The sequence below is a fragment of the Elephas maximus genome, chromosome 16, assembly GCF_024166365.1.
Source record: "Elephas maximus indicus isolate mEleMax1 chromosome 16, mEleMax1 primary haplotype, whole genome shotgun sequence".
Classification (NCBI taxonomy): Eukaryota; Metazoa; Chordata; class Mammalia; order Proboscidea; family Elephantidae; genus Elephas; species Elephas maximus.
The window spans coordinates 10,242,512-10,267,302 of record NC_064834.1 but is presented as its reverse complement, the minus strand read 5'-3'; the positions used below and the strand labels follow the sequence as shown (position 1 = coordinate 10,267,302).

The 24,791-nt window shown below is 42.4% G+C and overlaps 1 protein-coding gene across 12 annotated transcripts in view; it reads right to left on the bottom strand.

Moving 5' to 3' along the window:
- The window catches only part of KCNMA1 (potassium calcium-activated channel subfamily M alpha 1), a 916,342-nt gene that overhangs the window by 166,372 nt on the left and 725,179 nt on the right, over positions 1–24,791 (bottom strand). The gene's annotated exons all lie outside the window — the stretch shown is intronic.

Genomic DNA, 24,791 nt, shown 5'->3' with positions numbered 1-24,791 from the left:
CACCTTGGCTTTTATAAATCAAAGTAACTTGATGGAGCCCTTCTCACAATTCCTGTTTTCTCCTGACTGTCCCACAAAAATGGACCCATGCCCCCCTAGGCCCAAAGCAACTGATTTGTACCCACCAACCAAAACCACGTTAAGATGAACCACCGCCATCCTTTGCATCTCGTTTGACTGTCACTCTTGTCCCATATTTAATTTGGCCCCGATGAACTGCTCAGGTCAAAAAATGAAGCTTTGCGAAGTGTCATTAAAAAATAAGAAAAGGCAGAAGTTTAAACAGACCTCATTGGAGAGGCCCGGGGCCATTTAGAACACTAACAAACGAAAGTCAGAAGGAGACTTGGGAAACCCTACTGTTCTCTCTAAATACAGGAAATTCCTGCGGGCTCTTTCCCTGGAATTACGGGTGGAAGGTCACAGGTATGGCGTATGCAAGCAGGAGCAGGTAGGAGGGGCCGGAGGACTATGGGGCTGAGAAGAGCCGCTCTCCCTAGTCCATCCCATCATGTTTTCCTTTCACCTAACTTGACTCTATCCACCCTTCAAGGAACAGCTTAAGTCTGCCTCCTCCAGGAAGCCTCTCCAGATGATTGTTACAAGGTACAATCCCTCCTGTTTTAAACACTCCCTTGGCATTTCTCATGTCACACCCCTCTGAAATCTCCTTATTTTTGTTGCATTACTAATTTGTTTTCCACCACAATGTGGCCTGCTTCCCCAGCCAGACTATAAGCTTCCCCACTATTGTTTACACATCTCTGAATCTCTCATGGTGCTAAGCATCTGGTAAGGCTCCAAATAAATATCACCCTATGATACTGAACAGTTTTCAGTGGAGCTTCCAGACTAAGACAGACTAGGAAGAAAGGCCTGGAGATCTACATTTGAAAATCAGCTAAAGAAAACCCTAAGGCTCACAACAGTCTGATTCACAATCAGTCATGGGGATGGTACAGGACCAAGCAGTGTTTTGCTCCATTGCGCTCCAGGTCGCCATGAGTCAGGGTCTGACTTGACGACAGCTACCAGGAACCCTGGGTTCTAGTCCTGTCTTGTTTGGACCAACCATGTGGCCTTGGCAAGGCACTTCCCCTCCTGGGCCTTTGTTTCTTTCCTGAAAAATGAGGAAATGGCATTAATTACATATAAGGACACATTCAGCTCTGATTTTTAATGAGTTTGGGCTTATTGTTCCCTTTTGTGACAGCTATCGCAGGGGCCAGCCAGGACTGAAGGTCCCCTAAGCATCCAGCCACAAATAATTATTGAGCATTTCCTATGGACTCAACTCAGAAGCACTACAGGGTAGGAAAAGTGTGGTATAAACCCTGGTTCTCAGCCCTGGCTCTCATTTAAATGAATGGGGCAACCTTACAACACACCAATGCCTGGATGGGGCCTGGGCATTGTTTTCTTACTTTCTTTCCTTCCTTCCTTTATTTTTAAAATCTTTTAAAAGATGCACAATAAGAGAGAGAGACACAAGTCTAGTTGCAGACATGAGACAACTGCATTAAAACATACATATACAAATCCTCGTGTTCTATAAACCAACATTACAAAAGATATCATATGGTAATGTCAAGAAAGTAAGATTTGAAACAAGAGTTGGATGGATAACGCTGTCAGCCGGCTTCACCTGTGTATCCCCGGAGCGGAGCGCAGAGCCTAGCACCCTGGAGCCACTCAGGCCATGATGCTGTGTAAGCAAAGGGGGGCCATCAAAGGTGAGAACGGCATGCCAGGTGGGGGCACAGCTTCAACAAAGGCAGAGACATGTGGAAGGACTAATCTCAGGAACTGCAAGAAAATCAGTTTGGCTAGAACAGGAAAATTTACTTGAGGCTGTAGTTGGACGCATGCGAGAAAGAGCAAGGCTTTAAATTCCAAATGACAGAATTTGGATAATATTTGGTGACAATCTAATCCTCTGGAAGTTATTCTTCCACCTATTTAAACACAGTACTCACATTCAAGGAGGAGAACGGGTGCTCCGTATTTTGGAAAAGTCTACCAAAACTGCCTAGTTCGGCCCACTTTCTTTCTGGCTACTTAGAAGTTACAGGGTCCAAGATAAGACACATACGTGTGCACACAGTATTAAAGGTGACAAGGAAGCCCCCGGCAATTGTCCAATTCCGTCGGAGGTCTCATTTTTATTCCAGAGAGTGTATTCGACAGGAAAATAAAGCTATTTAATAATGCTTTGGAAAGGGTTCCTGGGAAACACCCACGGTCGGTTCCTCAGTGCGAGGGCAGGTAAATCTAGCTTTGACTCGGGATGGTTATGCCCTGTCTCCAACTACTGGAGCCAATCCCACCCCACAGGAAAGGAGCACTGCGAAGAAACCCGTTAGGGTTTGACTTTTACGTGAAAACTGATTGTCGTTAAGTATCATTAAAAAATAGTTTCAGCCAAACCAGTGCTTGAAAGTAGATTCACGGGGAAAGAAATGTTTCCCCCAATCTCCCAGTCCTTGGTTTTGCCCAATCAATAACGCTTTAGGATTTTCTCTGTCAAAAGAACACAGGTTAATAAGATAAGAACGTACGTTACGTTACCTGGTCCTTGACCTGTGCTCCCTAACCCAGTATGCCTGAGAAAAGTTAAAAAAACTCAAGAGAAAATTCCTACTAGATTCTCAAAAATAATGGTTTCTAATCTTTAAATTGGATCCCTGGAGGCACAGAGGTTAAGAGCTCAGCTGCTAACCAAAGGTCAGCAGTTCGAATCTACTAGCCGTTTCTCAGAAACCCCATGGGGCAGTTCTACTCTGTCCTACGGGGTTGCTATGAGTTGGAATCAACTCGATGGCAAATTTTTAAGTTACAAAAATAGTAAAATACATTCATTCAAAATTCTTTATGGCTCAAGAGGTAAAATTTAATAATGAAGAAAATGATAAATGTATCATCCTAGTATTTAATTCTCTCCTTCCATAACCTCAATGAATCCACTGTTTCCTGTACAGGCCCATGTTTATACCCGGATGTTCTGTACAAAAGGAATATTGTAGGTAAAAAAAAAAAAAGATGTTGGTCAAAAAACATAGCCGTGTGGTTTAAAAAAATTATTTGAAAAATAAGCTGTACGTGTACAAAAGAATAAAAAAGTTTTGTGTGTATGTTTGTTTTTTTGTTTTGTTGCCACATCGATATCCAAATTGACTAAGCTGACTGTTCTTTGTGTAGACAGCCTTATTAAAAAAAAACAAAAACAAAAACAAAACAAAAAACCTAGTCCTCTTTGCCAGGAATTTAGTTCTGGCCTAGACAGAAAACCAACATTCTTTGGTTAACTTGGATTCTAGATAATCGTTGATGAAAGTGAATCATGTTAAAATGATTTTTTTATAGCACGTAAATCCAGTACAGAAGCCATCTTTAGGAAAATGCACATACCTCATTCTTCCGCTGTGGAATGAAGCCTGGGGAGTTAATTTGAGTAAATAAATAACCCATTGCCGTCGAGTCGATTCCGACTCATAGCAACCCTATTGGACGTAGCAGACTGCCCCACAGGGTTTCCATGGCTGTCATCTTTAGGAAAGCAGACTGGCACATCTTTCTCCTGCAGAGCGGCTAGGGGGTTCTAACCACCCACCTTTTGGTTAGTAGCCGAGTGCTTAACCGCTGCACTACCAGGGCTCCCTTTGAGTAAATAAATAGTAGATGAACACGGGAACTTGCCATGCAACAATAATCAGATGGCAGAGGTAATCCAGCCTTGGTGGTGGGAATCTGGTGGTGTGAACCTCCCTTTGGAAAACACAGTCACATTTATTTAACTCGAACTTGTTCCAAGTCAGCACTAAAATCAAGCAAGTTGGATTGAAAGAAATCTCAGCAATTGAGGTGCTGTCTTAGTGAAAGCATAGCCCCTCAAAAAGAAAGCAATTTGAGACGTTTATTTTGGGGAAATAAAAGAGAAAATCTGGAGAAAAAGCAGAGATGGTGGGAGGGGGCAAGTAGCTAGAATCCTACCCAAGAGTTAGATTTCATTTCTAGAAGAGCAGCGCCACCTGCTGGTAGTATTGAATTTCAAGCCTGTCTGGTTTGCAGGCCATCGATCTTGCAATCTATGCATAAATATACAGCAGTATTTCTCAGCTGCTGTTATACATAAGAATTTTATTACCAGTCGGCAGATTTCTAACACACTGGTTGCAGTTTAATAATCCTCTATTACCTGAAGTATGGGTTATATAAAAAACCTAGAATGTTAATTGTCGACAAACCAATTCTAATATGTAAAGCATTGTAAGCCACCCAGGAAATATCCAAATAAATCAGAAGGGATAGCTCCTTTTGCTCTAATAACGCGTTATTAAACACCATGACTTGATCACTTACATAAAAATAACGTTCATGCAGTTTGATGTACTAAGATATCAGGAAAAATACATTACATAATCTTACTAACTGAGAGCTTTTCCTTCATTTACAATTTAGAGGAAATTATTTTGCAAGGAATATTTCTTTCCTTCTTTAAAAAATACACCTAAACCAAGGTGCCATTTAAGAAATTTATTCATATAACAAAACCTGAGTTATAAATAACTAAGATTACATCTCTAAAATGTTATATATTTTTCAATGGCAAAAGAGAAGTCAGGGGGAATGTAAGTCACTGATCCAGGGAACAGAGAAACACCACCTGTCATTTTTCAGAAAAAGATCACACAAACGCGATACCAAAGGGACACAATAAAAGGAAGAAGCGAGAATGTGACAGCTAACTCTGACTGTATCTGCAAAGGAAACTGTGAAATAAATTAACACCAAAGCACCCACCAAAGGCACACTGTAGCTCCGCTGCAAACGATCGTTACGCAAGACAGAAGGTTGGTGATTTTGTAAGGACAGAAATAAACTGTAGCTTGTGGAATCTGGTGGTGAGAGCTATAACGAGCACACTAATGAGCACACTACTTATAACTGATGTGATCTCTAATGAAATAATAAATAAATAAGTCCTCTAAAGAATAGGTATATGCAACAGAGATCGTATTTTTCACCTGCAATAAATAAGCCCCAAATGGGATCAAAGGGCTCCAGTAAATGAAAAACGACAGTGCCTACGTTGCCTGGATTTGGTTCAAACAAAACTACCACGCTGGTGACATTCCAGTGCTCACGAGAAAGGCAGAGCCGTTCTTGGGAATGCTGTGGAAAAGAGGTGAGTGCCACCATCCATTCAGTTGATGGAAGGCCACTCTGATTTCAAAAAGTTATTGAGATTTTACCGTCTCACAACAACAACAAAATAGCACACGTAGCATCCACAAAGGTACCCCTGATATGAACAACACGATTTTGTTATTTCCAATGGAAACTGTTGACATCCAGTTCTTCCATCTGTCTAAGCTGGCAAAAACACATGTGAAGAGAAACCAATGTCAAAGTGCTCCCTTGGAACCCCAGGTATGTCCGGTTATCTATCGCAGGGGACTTGGCTAGGAAGGCCTCAAGCATAGTACAGCCCCTCTCCCACCTCAACTGGCTACAACTAGCTGCCGAGGCTGGGTTGCCAAGAGTAACTGCAGGCAGGCGTGGAAGACGGGTTTAGGGCTGTCAAGATTTGAGCTGGAGGGCTTACCCTGCCTAGACATAACTCCTAGTATATAAGCCAGTGTATCAGCACAACAAGATAAGGTCCAGGTAACTGGCTGGAACCCAAGTGATTAAAGGTACAGGCCCTGCCTTCAGAGTAGTTGGGATAAACTCATTGAAATCCTAAGCAGCTGAAAAGAGCTTGTTTGAGTTGAAATGTATCTTGGATCTGAAGGGCAGGGTGAGGTCACCCCAGGGGGTGGTGCAACAATGGGTTCTCAGCATACACCTCTCTCCACCCAGCCTCAAACACTCAGTGACAAGTGGAAAGGGAGTACGTGAGCCTCTCCAGACCCACTACAGTGTCCAAATACCATGTGCCTGTCAACAGAAGCAGTGGGAAAATATGCCACCTTCAAAACCAGCAGCAACCCATTCTAGAGCAAGCAATTCAAGACTAGTCCAGCACTCATAGAAGTCGCTGCTAAGAAACAAATGTTTTTTTCAAGATGGCACAATGGAAAAATAAATATTTCTAGCTTTAAGATTTTCTTTTCTCTCAAGATACGTGCCTAATAGAGTATGATGACACATTCCCTATAAGGTTTACAGGTGATTTCAGCAAATATTTGTTGAATTCTCATTGTGTGCTTTGGTTGCTGTATACAAAAAAAAAAAAAATTTTTTTTTACAATATGCTGAGAATTCAAAGACCAGCGAGACTTTCTTTTATACTTCCGAAAAGCTCATCAAGAAAATGACTCTAAATGGGGTTTATATGAAGTGTCAAAGGCTTACAGAAGAGAGATCCATTACTCCTGAATTGAGGTGGGAGGTAGGTCAGCCAAGAAGACTTCAGAGAGATGGGAACATCTGAATTGTACTTTTTAAGCTGGGCTTGGCAAACTTTCTGTAAAGTCAGGTAGTAAATATTTTGAGATTTGTTGGACATTTGCTCTCTGTTTCAACTATTCAATTTTGCTGTTGTACCTTGAAAGCAGCCATAGATAATATGCAAATGAATGGGTGTGACTGTGTGACAATAAAGCTTTATTTACTGAGACAGGCAGTGGGTCACACTAGGCTCACAGGCCATAGTCTGCTGACCTCTTTGTGGAGGGAAAGAATGGCAGGCACATTACTACTAAGTAACGAGAACAATCAATTTTCAGAGAATGGCTGGATGAAGGATACTTATGTTGAGACTAAAATTTGGAAAAGAGGTTGAGGCCATACTATGAAGATCCTTGCATGCCATGTTAAGAAGGCTGGATACTGTACTATTGAAAACAAGGAGCCATTGAATTTTTTTTTCCTTTGTAAAATGAAATAATAACATGATCAGATCTCTGCTTTAAAATAATAAACTTGGTGGATTGGTGGCAAGAGACTAACTGGAAGGAAACCATGGTAGACCAGGTAAGAAAAAATGAGGGACTGAGCTTAGCAGTGCCACTGAAAATGGTGACAGGAAAATGGTTTGAACAACGTAACCCACAGATTAAACCAGAGGACTTGGCCATCAATGAGGTGGATGAAGAAGAGAGACAGACAGCGGAATACTTGGAATTTCAAAATGCTTATTGATATTCACTTGACTCATTTCTGCGCCTGTCCTTACATCAGGTCTGCTCCAAGGAAGGGACAACGACAAAGACTGGATGAGGGACTTGGGTTCCATTCATGGCCCCTACTCCTAGCACTAGTCTCACTAATGAGAAGTACAACAGGGAACAGAACACAACTACTCATAAAGTGATTTAAGGAAGGTGATGATGTGAACTCTCAACACTAACCAGGCCTCAAGATGAGTGGAGCTCAAGACCATAGCCAAGGAGAGAAATTTTGATAGAATTTGAACAGGAAGAAATGTCCTTCCACCATCTGTTCCTGTCGCTTTTACAGATGGAGAACTCAGGTGATAAAGCAAGGTTTCAGTAGGATAAGGAATGATGGGACCCAAAATCATAATTTCCTAATGATCCCAGGACCTAAGAAGACTCTAGCAAAGATTTTGACAGCTGGCTAAGATATAAGAGATTTGTTGTTCATCCACCAAGCTAGGAGACCCCTTTTGCTTGGAGACAAGTGTTCCTGTTTGGTCTTACATAGTCTCACAAGTTACAAACCTGGAGGCCTGACAATAACAAAGATAGCAGAACCAACATAACCAGGAGAGTCTTTGGGGTCATGAATGGCTACCATTCATCATGTGAGGGTTAGGGCCATTTGGAGAAAGACTGCAAATAAACTGGTCCTTGATATCTTCCATAGATGACAAAGTAATGAATACAGATAACCCACAATTAACTAGAACTCAGATAATCCCAGGCCCCATGAAAAAGACACTTTTTCTGTCCCCTCCTTGAGAAAAGAGAGAGAAAGCTTAAAAGAAAATAATCTGATAATAAAGAACAAATCTTCTGGGTTTTCTCTATATATTCCTATGTCTCCAGCTCCTGGCCTTAAAGCAGAGAACTCATGACCAGAAGAGTAACAATGATATACTACAAGATGTTCTAATCTCGAAGAAGAATTTCATTATTTTTTCCTCAGAGGGCTTACTAGAATGTTGGTAACTTCAACATTTTAGAGGATTTACAACAGCAAGGGTTGAAACAAAAAGGACTTTGAGGTTCTGTTTCAATCAGAAAAACCAAGAGAAAGAGCCTATATCCTGAATCAGAGTCTTAGGGTTTAAAGGAACCTGAAAGACACATTTCGTCAGATTCCCTCATTTTACACACAAGTTTTGCAATGCTCTCTGGGCACTTAAGACTGGGAATGGATGTCTCAGGCAGGTATTAGCTGTTACCTGGCATTTTTGTGGTTTTATTTCTCTGTTGAGATTGTTTATTCCCTGATCTAGAAATGATGTAAATTGACTCAATTTTTATTCTACAGACTGTTAAACTAAGTTGTTCGACTCTCAGTTATTATCCATGAATCCCTGTAGTTGATGATCCTCTTATAGGGGTAGCCTGACAAGAGTTAACCACTTGAAAAAACGCATTAACTGTGGTTACAGCGGTTTATCATTATAATTCTCATCAATATTATAACAAAAACCAAACCAAACCCGTTGCCGTTGATTCGGAGTCACAGTGACCCTATAGGACAGAGTACAACTGCCCAATAGGGTTCCCAAGGAAAGACTGACGTATCTGAACTGCTGACCCTTTGATTAGCAGCTGAACTCTTAACCACTGTGGTACCAGGGCTCCACCAATACTATAGAAGATGGCAAATCAAACGGTCTATTCATTCACTAGCTTTGTGATTGTGGTCAAGTTAACGTCTGTTACTTTTTATGTTAATGAAGGGATGATGACAATAATAATAATAATAAATCATGGCATTCAACATGTGCCAGGCAATCTTGTTGGGACTTTAATATACTCATTCATTTAGTCCCTGTAACCACTCTATGAGATAAACCCGTTGCCACTGAGTCAATTCCAACTCATAGCAACCCCAGAGTTTCGAAGTCTGTAAATCTCTATGGAAAAAGACTGCAACACTCTTCTCCCACAGAGCTGCTGGTGTTTCACACCACTGACTTTTTGGTTCACGATAGAGCACTTTAACCACTGCACCACCAAAACTCCTTAAATGTGACTATACCAGGACTTATTTACAAAGTCCCCAGAAAACACAAATCTCTCACCCGTTTTCTTCCTTTCCCGGCTCTACCATTCCCTAGAATTTCAGGCTTGAATCGTCCATGAGCTCATTTATCCCACTCCATAGTGAGGGGAACAGCTTGGGAATCGAATCCCCTGATCTACGGAGGAGGAAAGACAGGAAATGTCTGTCTAACTGACACCCACCGTCACCTATCTTAATAGAAGAAGTCTGTGAAGGGGTGGTGCTTCCAGCAAACGACTCATTGTACATTTCATATTCACGTCCCAAGGCTTCCAGGCTCTGTGGCCTGACCGAGCCCTTTCCTCTCTGCCCGTGATGCTAGCATTTCATCCTGTCATTTCCTCCACACGTCTCTCCTCTCTGCGGGTCACTGTATCTCCTTTTATCAGTAACACCTGTCTAGGGCTTTGGCTTTGAAGCATCCCTGCTGGACATGTTCTCTCAGTTGGATATGTTACAAGCCATATGTGGAAATTTACTCATCTGCACTGAAGAAATGGCCAGATCCCTGACAAAATGCAGAGAGCAGTCCAAAGCCACTCAAAGGTATGAAGAGCATGCTTGATGCAGTCTGAACAAGCTCTGTGAGCAATCGAGGAAGCTCCCTGCCCCTTCCTTGTTTTCAGTAGAATAAACAGAACAATGACACATTGGAAAATACCCAGGAGATGATCACCCTTTAGACTCCTCAAGATGGGAGTAATTGTCACCTGGGCGCTGTTGGATTTAGTCCATCTACGTCGCAGTGGTTAAGAGCTCAGCTGCTAACCAAGAGGTCGGCAGTTCGAGTCCACCAGCCATCCTTTGGAAACCCTGTGGGGCAGCTCTACTCTGTCCTACAGGACTGCTATGAGTCAGAATCAACACGACAGCAATGGGTATGTCAAGTTAGCCAAAGATATTAACAGGTACGAGTGGCCTTCCATGTATCTCCACATTTGGGCACCAATCTACAAACAGGCTCCTTTCCTCATATGGGTCTGAACAAAAGCAGGAATATTTTTGCGCCACTTTGATTCACATGAAAATGATCGAGGTCAATTAAATTAGTAAAACTAAATGTAAACGTTACAAGTCCTTGATTTTCTAAGGCAAATGTTCTACATATCATATACCCTCCTCATTTGAAAACTTGGTAGATTTTTGCCTCCTGAGGATTTTTTCTGTTCTTTGTTTCTAGATCTTCTTTCTCAACAACTTTCCTCCGAAAAGATACCAGTTAGTAGTTTTCAAGATTCTTCAGTTTTTGTGTTTGCACTACATTTTTTCTTCTTAATCTTCTGTATATCCAGTTCTTTATGTTTACATATATAGACTACATAGAAAGCTACTCAGAAAGTTTTAGGAAAATTCGTGTATCCAGGGTGATCCTGCTTCTGGCATACCACCAATTCCTCTAACTCTTGGTTAAGAATCCCTTCATTTATTTGTTTTTACTCATCAAATATTTACTGAGCTGGAATTCTTCAGGCCATTTGCTACTCAATTGTTCTTGCCAACACACAAAGGCCAGCCAAGGATGACCTCGGAGGGAAAGCAGCCCCCAAGTCCTCTCTTGACTGAGTGTCATCCAACAGGCTCCAACCCAGAAAGCTGCCATTAGTAGAAATGGAGATCAGTTTAATCCTAGCAGTCACTCTCCTCCCAGAAGGTGGTCCATGCTCTGTGGTCCACAGATGCCTCTATGCACTGTTGATAAAACTTGCAGCGCCCCCACTCTGGAAGGCAGTTTTTCTCACTTCATTTAAATGTCTCTCAGCACAGATGATCACCATGGATGTAAATTTTCCTCAAAGGTTTCCACTTCGACCTTGCAGCAGGTTTTCTCTGTAGCTCTAGAAACATTTGGTGGTACTCACCTGCCACATTTAAGAAGACAGAAATGGAGATTTTAAGTCTACTAATTGAGTCCAGAAAAGTTTTTCTCTTGTCATTTCCCCTAGATGTGAGAGGATGGCTCCTCCTGAGGATGAGCAAATGAGGTGGTTAGGAATTCCCAGACCCAAAGCCCAGCTCATGTAAACTGGATATCAGAAGACTCTCTCTGCAGGTCAAGAACCTACGGGTATGTCTAGTCATCTTCTAAGCTGGGTACTGTCTCGTGATTGACAACAAGGTCTTCTCAGCAGCCTCTGAGATTTCAAATGCGTATGTCTGATAAGACTGGGCAACTAGATCCATCCATTTGGATTCCCTTTGGGAAGACGGATGGTTGGGGAAGAAGAACCATCTCAGGGTAAGGCTTGTAAACACTGGGATGAAGGGTTCCTTGGTTATCTAGATAATTCAACAGGCTGATGTTGGAGAAAGCCCCAGCGACACGGAGGACAAGGCACAACCCACTGGGTCAATGCATTTTGCCACATTTCATGTCAGATGTGGGCATGTCTGACCACTGTCACAGAGCCCAGAACTCAACTGCTTTTCCATGCTATTTTAATGACCCTTTGGGGTTGAGGGTGTGCACAAATGCAACACTCATGGGTGCCAACATAGAGACACAATGAAAGCAGACAAAAGTCTTGTGCACAGAGAAATAAAGGAAAGAAAACTGTGTCATGCTGCTTAGAAATGCCACATGACTTCCTATGATTTTGTGTGGCAGGACTTCACAGGAAAGGTGTTTTGTATTTCCACTGGAGTAGGAAAGCAGTTGAAAACTACAGTAAATTTTAAATGAATGGGATGTGAAGTACTTTATTATTTTTTCCTCCATTGATGTAAGGAGACACACCGTCTCCCTGGGAATGACAGGAGGAGAGAAGTCTCATTGCCGTACCTATACCTGTTGCCACTGAGTTGATTCCAATTCATAGCGATCCTATAGAACAGAGGAGGACTGCCCCATAGGGTTTCCAAGGCTGTAATCTTTACAGGAACAGACTGCCACAATTAACCACTGAGCCACCAGGGCTCCTTACTGCTGTACTCAGAGATTTAAAAAATAGTTCCCATTAGCTCTGACTGAAGCTACCACATACAGCTTGAGCCAAGATCCTCAGGGTTGGTCACATGTCCCAGATGTTGGTCCCTACTTGCTTCCTTTCAGCTGCTCAGCCTGGGCCAGTATTACTCATGCCAGCAGTTGAGAGCTTCCGTCCTCTTTTACCATCAACATGCCCAAGATGTGAGTCTGATTCAAAATGGGGAGGATAATGAGAGAGGAAGAAATACTGGTTAGAAAAAGGAAATGGAGCAGGTCCCCAGGACCAGAAGCAGTGGTCGCGGACGGTAGGTCTCCACTCCTGGTAGAGACAGATGTAAATCCTCCTCCAGTAAGAAAAAAAGTCTACTGAGCCCAAATAGGAATCACAATGGCTGCCCAGTCAGCTGGGAACGACCAAGCTCATGAAATTTAACTAACGGAATTCAACTGCTTTACAGCCATTAATTAAACTTTCTTTAAAAGGACTTTAACTCTGTGGATTTGTATTTGGATAATGTGCTTCAGTAGTGGAGTCCGCTAGGCTCTAGAGCATGCTTTGTAAGGCTTCTCCCATTAGCTCAGTCCTGTGTCCTTCCTACCACAGCCTCCACTCTGCTGTGTCTTCTCCACTGGCTCATAGGGGGTGGTCTCCCAACTGTCTTCTCATTACCAGTCCCTTCTTCATGGCCGCCATATCAGTCTTCCCCAAAAATGCTTGTGTCCAGTCCAGTATTACAGATGAAGAATAAACTCTCAAGGACAACCCTGCCCCTCCCAATAATGAGGCCCTATTTTACCATTTAGTAGTCAGTTCGAAAACCCCGGTGTCATAGTGGTTAAGTGCTACGGCTGCTAACCAGAAGGTCGGCAGTTCAAATCCACCAGGCACTCCTTGGAAACTCCATGGGGCAGTTCTACTCTGTCCTTTAGGGCCCCTATGAGTCAGAATAGACTCGACGGAAATGGGTATGCTACAGTATGGGGCAGTTCGGGAACCCTGGTGGCGTAGTGGTTAAGTGCTACATCTGCTAACCAAAAGGTTGGCAGTTCGAATCCACCAGAAACTCTATAGGGCAGTTCTAGTCTGTCCTATAGGGTTGCTATGAGTTGGAATTGACTGGACGGCAGTGGGTTTTGTTTTGTTTTGGTTTGATAGATGGCACAGTGGGTAAACTCCCAGCTAGTAACAGGTAGGTCAGTGGTTCAGACCCACCAGGCACTCCACAAGAGAAAGATGTGGCAGTCTGCTTCCATAAAGATCTACAGCCATGGAAACACTATGGGGCAGTTCTACTCTGCCCTATAGCATCTCTATGAGTTGAAATTGACAGCAATGGGTTTAGATAGCACAAACGAATAAGTGCTCAACCACTAACCGAAAGGCTGGTGGCTCAAACCCACTCAAAGGTGCCTTGAAAGAAAGGCCTGGAGATCTGCTTTCAAAAGGTCACAGTCTTGAAAACCCTATGGAGCAGTTTTCATTATGCTATCCTGGGCTTATAGCTTTTAGGCTTAAATGGGAGTCCAAGAGCCCAAATGCCAAGGTCTTTCCAAGGAGTTGACATCAATTTTTTCTTTCTTCTTCTTTTTTTTCATTTTACTATCCAGGGTTCTTCTCCCTGGGCTCCCCTGAACAGGTCTTAAGCTCCAGCCAAAATGGGTGATTAGCTGTTTCTCGGGGAATTCCGTGGCTTCTCACATCCCTGCCTTTACTTATGCTATAACTCAGAACATCCCTCTTCCCCCATTCTCCAAAGCATATCTTAGAGGTCACATCCTATGTGACCAACAGGGGTGACCTCTGTGCCTTTAAATTGCTAAAGCACTTTTCATTTCTCTTACAGCACTCTCCACATGTCCTGACTTTTCATTACTGGAATCCTCATCTTTTTCTCCTTCCTTGAAGAGTGACCAGCCTAATGATCTTACTTAACTGTGTGATCCTTGGCAAGTTATTTAACCACTCCGTGATTTTTGTTGCTTCATCTGTAAATAAGAATAATAAGTTTCTACCTCATGATAAGATTAAATTAGTTAAAATTTAATAAAGGATATACCACAGTGCTTTAACGCAGCAAATTCTGTATAAGTGTTAAATTTAACAATCACCATAGCAAACATATGTGTGTATGTATGTATATGTGTATATATGTGTGTGTATATAAAAAAAATAAATGTATATAAATATATAAACATGAATAAGCAAACAAAAAAAGTTGCTGTAGAGTTGATATCGACTCACAGCGACCCTATAAGGCAAGGTAGAGTGACCCACGGTAAAACTTTCCCTATTTGCAGATAACATGATCCTATACATAGAGAAACCCAACAATTCCATAAGAAAACTACTGGAACTAATAAAAAGTTTCAGCAGAGTGGTAGGATACAAGATCAGCATACAAAAATCAGTTGGATTCCTATACATCAACAAAGAGAACCTCAAACAGGAAATCAGGAAAACAATACCATTTATAATAGCCCCTAAAAAAATAAAATACTTAGGGATAAATTTAACCAGGGACATAAAAGACCTATACAAAGAAAACTACAAAAAACTACTGCAAGAAACTGAAGGAGACCTACATAAATGGAAAAACATACCATGTTCATGGATAGGAAAACTCAACATTATAAAAACGTCAATTCTACCCAAAGCAACCTACAGATATAATGCAATCCCGATCCAGATACCAACAGCATTCTTACCAAGATGGAAAAACTAATCACCAACTTTATATGGAAAGGAAAGAGGCCCTGGATAAGAAAAGCGTTACTGAAGAAAAAGAATAAAGTAGGAGGCCTCGCACTACTTGATCTCAGAACCTATTATACAGCCACAGTAGTCAAAACAGTCTGGTACTGGTATAACAACAGACACATAGATCAATGGAACAGAATTGAGAACCCATACATAAATCCATCCACTTATGGTCAGCTGAGCTTTGACAAAGGCCCAAGTGCATTAAATGGGGAAAAGACAGTCTTTTGTACAAATGGTGCTGGCAAAACTGGATGTCCATTATAAAAAAAGGCAACAGGGCCCATACCTCACACCAAACATGAAAACTAACTCAAAATGGATCAAAGACCTGAAAGTAAAACCTAAAACAATAAAGATCATGGAAGAAAAAACAGACACAATGCTAATACACAGCATAAATAGAATACGAACCATAGCCAACAATGTGCAAACATCAGAAGATAATCTAGATGACCGAGAACTCCTAAAAAATTAAACACTTATGCTCATGAGAAGACTTCACCAAAAGAGTAAAAAGAGAACCTACAGACTGGGGAAAAAATTTTGACTATGATATATAGGACAAGGGTTTAATCTCTAAATCTACAGAATACTTCAACACCTCAACGACAAAAAGACAAATAATCCAATTAAAAAATGGGCAAAGGATATGAACATACATTTCACCAAAGATGACATTCAGGCAGCTAAGGGACTCATGAGGAAATGCTCACAATCATCAGCCATTAAAAGAAAAGAAAAAAAAAATTTTTTTTCAGCCATTAGAGAAATGCAAATCAAAACCAAAATGAGATACCATCTCACCCTGACATTATTGGCACTAGTTACAAAAACAGAAAATAACAAATGTTGGAGAGGCTGTGGGGAGGTTGGAACTCTTATGTATTGCTGGTGGGAATGTAAAATGTTACAACTACTGTGGAAAACGGTATAGCATCTCCTTAAAGAAATAGAAATACCATACAATCCAGCAATCCCACTCCTAGGAATATATCCTAGAGAAATAAGAGCCATCATATGAATGGACATATGCACACCCACGTTCACTGCAATAATATTCACAATAGCAAAAAGAAACAACCTACGTGCTCATCAACAGATGAATGGATAAACAACTTATGGTACATACATACAATGGAATACTATGCAACCATAAAGAAGGATGATGAATCCAAGAAACATCTCACAACATGGATGAATCTGGAGGGCATTATGCAATAAGTCAATCACAAAAGGAAAATTTTGTATGAGACAACTATTATAAAAATCCAAGAAAAAGTTTACAGGCAGAAAGAAACAATCTTTGATGGTTAAAAGCGAAGGGAGGGGAAATTACTAACAAGATAGTAGAAAAGTGTTAACTTTGGTGAAGGGAAGGACAACACACAATACTGGGGAAGTCAGCATAACTTGACCAAGACAAAGGCATAGAAGCTTCCTAGACACATCCAATCACCTTGAGGGACCAAGTTTCTGGGGCTGAGGGCCGTGGACCATGGAATCGAGAACATCTTTGTCAACTGGCATTACACAGCTCAAAAAGAAAATGTTCTAAGTCCTACTTTGGTAAGTAGTGTCTGGGTCTTAAAAGCTTGCCAGCACCCATCTTAGATACATCTATTGGTCCCATTCCATCTGGAGTAAGGGAGAATGAAGAAAACCAAAGACACAAGGAAAATATTAGTCCAATGGGCTAAAGGACCACATGCACCACAGCCTCCACCAGCCTGAGCCCAGAAGAACTAGATGGTACCTGGCCACCACCACCGATGGCTCTGACAGAGATCACAAAAGAAGTCCCCAGAAAGAATGGGAGAAAAATGTAAAACAAAAATTAAAATTCACACACAAAAAAAGACCAGACTTTCTGGTGTGAAAGAGACTGAAGAAACCCCTGAGACTATGGAAACGAGACACCCTGCCAACTCAGAACTGAAACCACTCCAGAAGTTCACCTTTCAGCCAGAGATTACCCACCCACTGCCACTGAGTCGATTCTGACTCATAGCAGCCGCATAGGGTTTCCAAGGCTGTAAATCTCTACAGACGCAGACTGCCAATCCTTTTCCCACAGAGCAGCTAGTGGTTTCGAACCACTGACCTTTCAGTTAGCAGTTGATCACTTTAATCACTGGGCCACCAGGGCTTCTTAGCCAAAGATTAGACAGGCCTATAAAAACAAACAATAACACACATGAGGAACATACTACTTAGTTCAAACAAGTATATGAGACTGAATGGGCAATATCTGCCCAATAAGCCAGGAGGAGAAGGCAGGAAGGGACAGGAAAACTAGATGAATGGACACAGGAAACCTGGGGTGCAAAGGTAAAGGGGGAGAGTGGTGACACATTGCAGGGATTGCAACCAATGTCATAAAACAACTTGCGTATCAATTTTTGAACGAGAAACTAATTTGCACTGTAAACTTTCATTGAAAGCACAATTTAAAAAAAACAACCCACTGCTACCAAGTCCATTCCTACTTGTAACAATCCTATAAGACAGGGTAGAAGTGCCTCATGAGGTTTCCAAGGCTCTAATCTTTACTGAAGCCACACCTTTCTCCCATGGAGCCACCTGTTTTGAACTGCTGACCTTTTGGTGAGTAGCTGAGTGCTTAGCCACTGCACCACCAGGGTCCATAAAATATATATACACACACACAAGCCCCCGCAGATACCTTGTACATACTACCTAGGAAAAGAATCTAGATTAAGGCTAGGTTTAACAAGAATCCGAGTTTACCAGCTAGGCGATTGTGAGTGCTACCATATTAACACGTTTCCTGTTCCTGGGTTCCTGATGATGGAGCAAGAACGTAGTAATAATTATGGATGTGTTTGTATTTTTTTTTTTTTGTATAGTGGGCCAATACGCAGTCATATAGGATAAAACGTTACCCTACCCTCAAGGGGGAAAGCAACCTTTCAGCAAATCTTGGTAGGCCTCAGGGTTCTTCTCTTCTCACTCATTAGCATGACCTGTTTGTAATTTCCACAGACACTCCATTCTGAAAATGGTTTCCATTATGCAGTCCTGGGCTTACAGCTTTCAGGCTTACATGGGAGTCGAAGGTCCCAATGCCAAGGTCTTTCCTAGCAGTTCACTGGCACATGTCCTAAATTTGTTGGGCCAGAGGACAAACATCCTTCTCGGATGAAGGTCGTATCCAACCTAAAAGATGTACACCGTGTGATAAGGGAGAAGCCCAGGCATGACTGAGACCAGAGGTGCTACGGATCAACGGCTCGATTCTGTCTGGATGTGATTTGCAGGCAGGGTGCGAAGACGCCTGAGCGGCCACCCGACAACCTCTCTTGAGCGGCGTTACACCATTACTGGTCTGATACTAATTTGAGACAATGCCCAGTCACATCACAACAAATTAGCCACAGACATGCGATTGCAATCAACTCGGGGGGCTAGCTTGAGTGCGGGCTGGGGGATTCCCGGTCTCCGCATGCTTCAAGCTCCCACAGATGTTTCTAAAAGCCTCTTCCCAGAGGCCCATTTAGAGAGGCATTAAATGCAACTTTGACTTAATTAAGGTTTTAAATGATAATGAATACAATGTAGATTCATAGAAGGCATTTACATTGTGTTGTAAAATTGATAAAAATTTAATAACTCTTTGTTAATAAGTTATGTCTCCCCAGACTCATAAAGCCTAAGGCGCTGCAAACTCCAGACTGCATCTGATCTAGGCTCCTGGTGCAGGTGGAACAGGGGGCAGGAGATGGACTTGACATTTGCTCCCAGTCTGCTCTGATTCAAACCTTGGCTTGTTCATCAGGACTTTATTTCATATAGTAAAGGTCAGGACTTGCGCTCAAGGCAGAGCCTTGACAAGAAAGCTCAAATGGAAGGCAGGCTGGCCCTGGCATCTGTCGCCAGCGATCCTGGCAGAAGGAGGAAACAGAGACCTAACTGGCCTCATCTGCCCTCCATCGTGGAGGTAAGATGGAGAGTCTGCTGCCTGGTGGTCAGGAGCTGTCAGGGTGAGTATTCTGACAATGGGCCACTGTTCTAAAGTAAAAATGCAAACATAATTTCTGTGCTGCCTTGCATAAGGACCTCTGCTCAGCCTACTTGTGACACACCAACAACGTCTTTTCTAGTTTGTCTTTAAAGATCCAAGTCACTTGTCATAGAGTATTGTCCCTGGTATGGGAGGGGGTCCAAATGATGGGGGCATGCACAAAGGACTCCTTCATCCCCCCTCATCCTGACCTTTTTACTTCTTATCTCCCAACCCTGATGCCTCAAAGAATTTCTTTCCAGGAGTTGGCTGCCTTTTCCTACTGTTCCCTTCCTCTTTCATCTACCACGGCGCCTCTTCATAAGCATATTCTCTGAAGGAATTCAGCAACGGTTGTTTCTTTTTTTGGGGGGGGGGGGTGCACAACAAGGTCCCTAAATGCAAACCAATAACTTTATCTAACACTAAACTGAAAAAAAAAAGAAAAAAACAGCTATTTATTCTGGACAAAAACCTGGTTTGGCACCGCTTAACAAAACAGTTGCTGTTGAATTGACTCAAGACTCATGGTGGCCCCGTGTGTAACACAGTTGACTCAGGCTCATGGTGGCCCCATGTGTAACACAGTTGACTCAGGCTCATGGTGGCCCCATGTGTAACACAGTTGACTCAAGACTCATGGTGGCCCCATGTGTAACACAGTTGACTCAGGCTCATGGTGGCCCCATGTGTAACACAGTTGACTCAGACTCATGGTGGCCCCATGTGTAACACAGTTGACTCAGACTCATGGTGGCCCCATGTGTAACACAGTTGACTCAGACTCATGGTGGCCCCATGTGTAACACAGTTGACTCAGGCTCATGGTGGCCCCAAGTGTAACACAGTGGAACTCTGCTCTGCAGGGTTCTCAATGGCTGACTTTTTGGAAGTAGATCACACCCAATCTTTCTTCCAAAGCACCTCTGGGTGGACTCGAACCTCCAGCCTCTTGATTAGCAGCCAAGGGCACTAAGCGTCCGCACCACCCAGGGACTCTCTTGGGTCTGGAAAATGTACTTCAGCAGCAGAGTTGTCTAGGCTGTAGATCTAGGCTTAGAGGTGGACAATGTAAGAGATTCTTTTTAAGAGAAATTCCGACCAAGCATGATTTTTGCCTTACAATACCAGTTTCAGAAGCTGTTGACTCTGTAGGCTGTGACCCACAGTATGTAGGAAGGCGGATTTCTAGTCAACCCATTGCTAAAAGTTGCTACCACAAAATCAAGTGAGAGGCGTCCACTTCTAAAGTCCTGTCTGCTACCAACAAAAAGTACCCCAAGAGGCCCCCTCACAAGTATGTTTTTAGTCTCATGCAATAATCAAATGGCTGCCCATGACGACCTGCTTTCCTGTTCTCACTTCCTGCAATGAAGTGCAAATGGCCAAATTGCATGGCTGCATGGGCCCAAGTTACATGGATATGGACACACAGAAAGAGATGGCGAGAGAGAGGAATCGTACCAGCATGCTTGGGAAAGTGGGAAGACTTACAGACCTAGGATGAATGGGCTTAAAAAAAACAAATAAACATGGAGAACTATGGCTACACTGATTTGGGCTGGGTTTCCCATGCCTCTCCTTTTTCTATTGTTGGTGGTGATGGTGGTATCAGTAGACGACTGGGTCATTAGTTTCAGGGCCCAGAAGTAAAATAAAGCTTAGCACTGGGGAGCTTGAGGAAGTCACCCAAAACCATACATAAAAGGAATAAGATAATCATAGGTTGCTGATTTTAAAATGCTGCTTATTAAATTAAAATCTCACTTTAACAGTCACTGGAGACTGTCAGCATAGGGCGTGTCCTAATACAGACATTTTCTGAGAGCTATTTCCACCCACTGCTCTGCTATCTGATTTTATGTACTTCGAAATACCATTTGTTCCCTCGAGTGACTTCAGTTCTATTGATAATGTTAATTCTCTGCTTGCACAAACCAAAGGCTACTTGTGATAAGCTGATTTTTGTTTATCATCTGACAAGACTCAAGATTACACTAACCTGATTTCCGCATGTCTCCCTTCAAGCTAATCGTATTGGACTTTTCCTCTCAACTTACCCACTGGAGTCAAATGCCTCCTTGTATTATATTTATACCGGAAATAAAAGTCATGCACAATTGAAAATTAGCTACAGTCGTCTGCAAAAGGGTACATGGAACTGTGCAGGTTTAAAGTATTAGTAAATTGAAAGAGTGGTGTGAGTAGTCACACGTGTGAGTAGTCACACATGTACTTTAGCTAAAACTATTTCCAAGTGCAACTCCGAAGACCTGTTTCTCTTCTACCCTGATTAATTTGTCCGTGCCGTAGTTTCTGATGGTTTGTGACCAGCATCATGTCAGGCAGGTCTCAGCAAGTCTGAATCAATATGGTCCTATGTTGTCACTGCATCATAATTTTAATTGTCGTTTTCTATTAGACTTAACAATCAGATATCAGGCAAGGCTGAAATAACAAGAATAAACTTCTAAGCAGAAAGAAAGAAACATTTTACACAATTACATTGAGGGGAAATGGAACCGATTAGCACCTAACCAGTAACGTTGCCGTTGAGTCGATTCCAATTCATGGTGATCCTATGTGTTGCAGAGTAGGACTGTGTCCCATAGGGTTTCCAGCTCTCTAGGCCTTTATTCCAAGATGCCTATGGGTGAGTTTGAAAGGCCAGTGTTTCAGTTAATAGCCGAACACCGCCGGGAGTCTCTGGGATTATCATCTACCTAATATTTACATGTATGTTTATAATTATTGACATATTCTTTACATTTGACATTACTAGAACACAGCTACCTGTGAAAAGGCATCGCCATATCTTTCAATAGAGCTGGTATTCCCACTTAGAACCATGTGAAGTAGCAACAAAATCAGGGTGATCAGAAAACAACGCACCAACTTTGGTGTACCATATTGAACAATTCAATATTGCCAAAAATAAAACAGTCTTAGGACCAATCCTGATTGGTACTATTTGCCTTTCTTTTCTGGCTCTGGTGCTTTAAGCCTTTTGTAAACTAACCCTTCCTCTCTGGACCGAAGATCTTTTTGTCAACACGGTCTGGCCTTACAGTCCCATTGCAAGTTCAACAGAAGGAGACAACTATTACAAAAGTACGTGACTTAACAACTGCCAGGACACGGTAATGGGCCACACCACCAAAGAGTGGTGCACTGAGCTGGCATATCCTGCTGTTAGAAGGCAGGATTTTAAAACTGTGTGAACACTTTTTAATATATTATGACTCCTCTGGGAACAGGCTACTTCTCTTCCCACTTCAGAAAAACACATAATGGGACTTTGTGTTTCCATTTAAAGTCCCTTGAAAACGGAAATCTCTCCCCTTAGGAAAAAAAAAAAAAAAGGTAAAGAGGGAGACGAAAGGGAAGGGAGAAACGAATTACACGTCTCCAAAGCACGGGGACTTAACTGAGGAACTGCGACCAAAGCAAGCGCAGTAATAGTATAATGACCCTTAATGAGTGTCTTGGGAAACAATACAACCCGTGCATAAAAGACAAAGGGCAAAATGCATCATGGCTCTGCTGACACTAATTCAAAATGATTTTCAGAACAACTAAAGAATGTAAGAGAAGTAATCTGATCCGCCCATCTGACCTCCCTTTGATTCAGGGGCCCTTCTCCTGCCATTTCTAATTGTCAGACCCTCTATGTTTCACATCTGCTCATATTTAATGAAAAGCCCACTCTCACCACTGCTCTTTGAGTCAACTGGCTCTGTCAAATGGCACCACCCAACCCCACCACCAGTGAGGGAAGCGCAGGGATTACTACTGAAGCTCTGCCAGTGGAATTCTGCATAGAGATAGACATGTTTTAATTGGAGAAGAAGGGCTTACATGGGTTCATGAAGGGCCTCATGTTGGAATGGATTTTTCTAACTTATTACTGATGGTCAAAGGTGAATGGTCTCACACAGGGACAGATGAAATCTGCTTTTGTTTGATGGAGTGACGACAGCGGGGAAACTGATGAGACAGAGGAGGGAAAACCCCTCTGAGCTGTCAATATTAGTTAAGGCTTCAATGTACAGCCTAGAGTCCTGTGTCTTCCATAGTGGGGCTGACTTGTGAAGGGGCAAGAAGGACAACATTATCAGGCATGGGATGTATCTGGCAGGATAGGGAATCCTACCCCAGGCATTTTCACCTCCTGGTACCCATCTATGCTTTGATGAAATTGGAGAGCTAAGAAATGGCTCAAATTATGGTTTCTCTTGGTTACAACTGAAATCACACACACTGGGTATAACGGGCCCTAAGCAGAGAACAGAGATCTTCTATGATTGGTGTGGGGGGCTAGTGCCAAGACTTGACCATGGACCCTAATTCAGAGCCAAACTGGTTCCTTCCTTTGCTCCACTCAAAATTTGGCAAAGTTTTCAGAGCCCAGTGGTTATCTGAGAACAGAAATTACATCTTGACCAAGAAGTTGTGCCTTTGGCAGAGGGCTCACCCAAGTGGCTGGTGGTTACAGTTGTGACCACCAGTCAAAGAAATGTGGCCACATTGTGCTGTCACAGCTCACTGCTTCACGCACCCCTTACTCTTTCACCCCAGCTCTTGCCTTTGAACCTGGTGTCTTGCCATGCATTGCCAACACGCAACTTCTTTGTGCAGTTGTGACTTAAGTTATTTTGGGAGGGTCAAATGAATCAGAGAGAATCCTTGTGGTGAGAATAAAGAGGTAAGGATTCATACTGAGTCACCCATAAGGAAGATTTTAAAGGAAACTCCCTTTCCAAGATTTTAGGCCAATGTGGTTGAGGCAATCCAAAGTCCCTCTCAATTCAAACTCCATTAGGTACCCATTTTAAAAATGAGTCTTGTCCCTTGGCATTGTTCTGGAGGAAAAATGAATCATGAATCAGAGAATCACATCCTAGACCTAACTTTTCCAAATGTCTCTATTAGAGCTCACTGCACAGACCATGCTTCCCACCAGGGATGGATTACTCAAATAGGCAAAGTACGCATGGGTTTATTTGTGTTTACTTACTAATCTGTAGTACATAATTTCATCTGTTTTTCATCACATCTTTAAAGATGTGGTGAAAATCATGTGAAACTGTGCACCACAGACTAATAAGTGAACACAATTAAGTCCATGCATACCTTGCTTACTGGTTAACCTGCTCCTGCCTCAGACTGAAACTGCAGGTCCAAACATCAGTGCCTAGTGTGGTTCACCACTCCACTACACTTGGTAATGTTAAGGCTCCTGGCCCTAGAAGCCTACATTGACCATTGTTACACAAGTACACTGTGCTGGGACCACTTTCCCCATGGACACAAGTGAGTCAACCACGTCCATTTTTCATAAGACTAAATGCTTAAGAGTTAAGAGCTCTTCTTCCTCTTGTTGTCAGTGTGCGTTACCCCTGCTGGGGAAATTTAGTTCAACCAGCTCTGTGCACTTATAAGGAGAAAGGATGGATGGCAATATGGTCACCAGTAAATGGGTGTGGTGCTTACAAAAGGAAGGGATGAAACACAGAAGAAGAAAATGTCTCCCACCTCCCATGCTACCAAAATGTGAAAATAAGATTAGAACCATACTTTAAGACTTGCAAGTCCTCACACAAATCTACAACCTCTTTTTCCCTTGGACAAGGACAATACCCCAGGGTCTCAAGGTGCAGACTGGAGTTTTCAATAGTATCAGCTATGAACTATGGCAGTAAGACATCAGCAAAGTCTATGGTGAAGCTCAAAGGAAAGGAAGGTCTTAGGAATTTGGTGCAGATCTCAGCTTTGCCAACTACCAGCAGCATGGCCTTGGCAGGTCCTTCAACATCACTGAGCTCGCAGGAAACAAAGACGACTGACCTCAAAGGCCTGTGTTATGGATTCAAGGA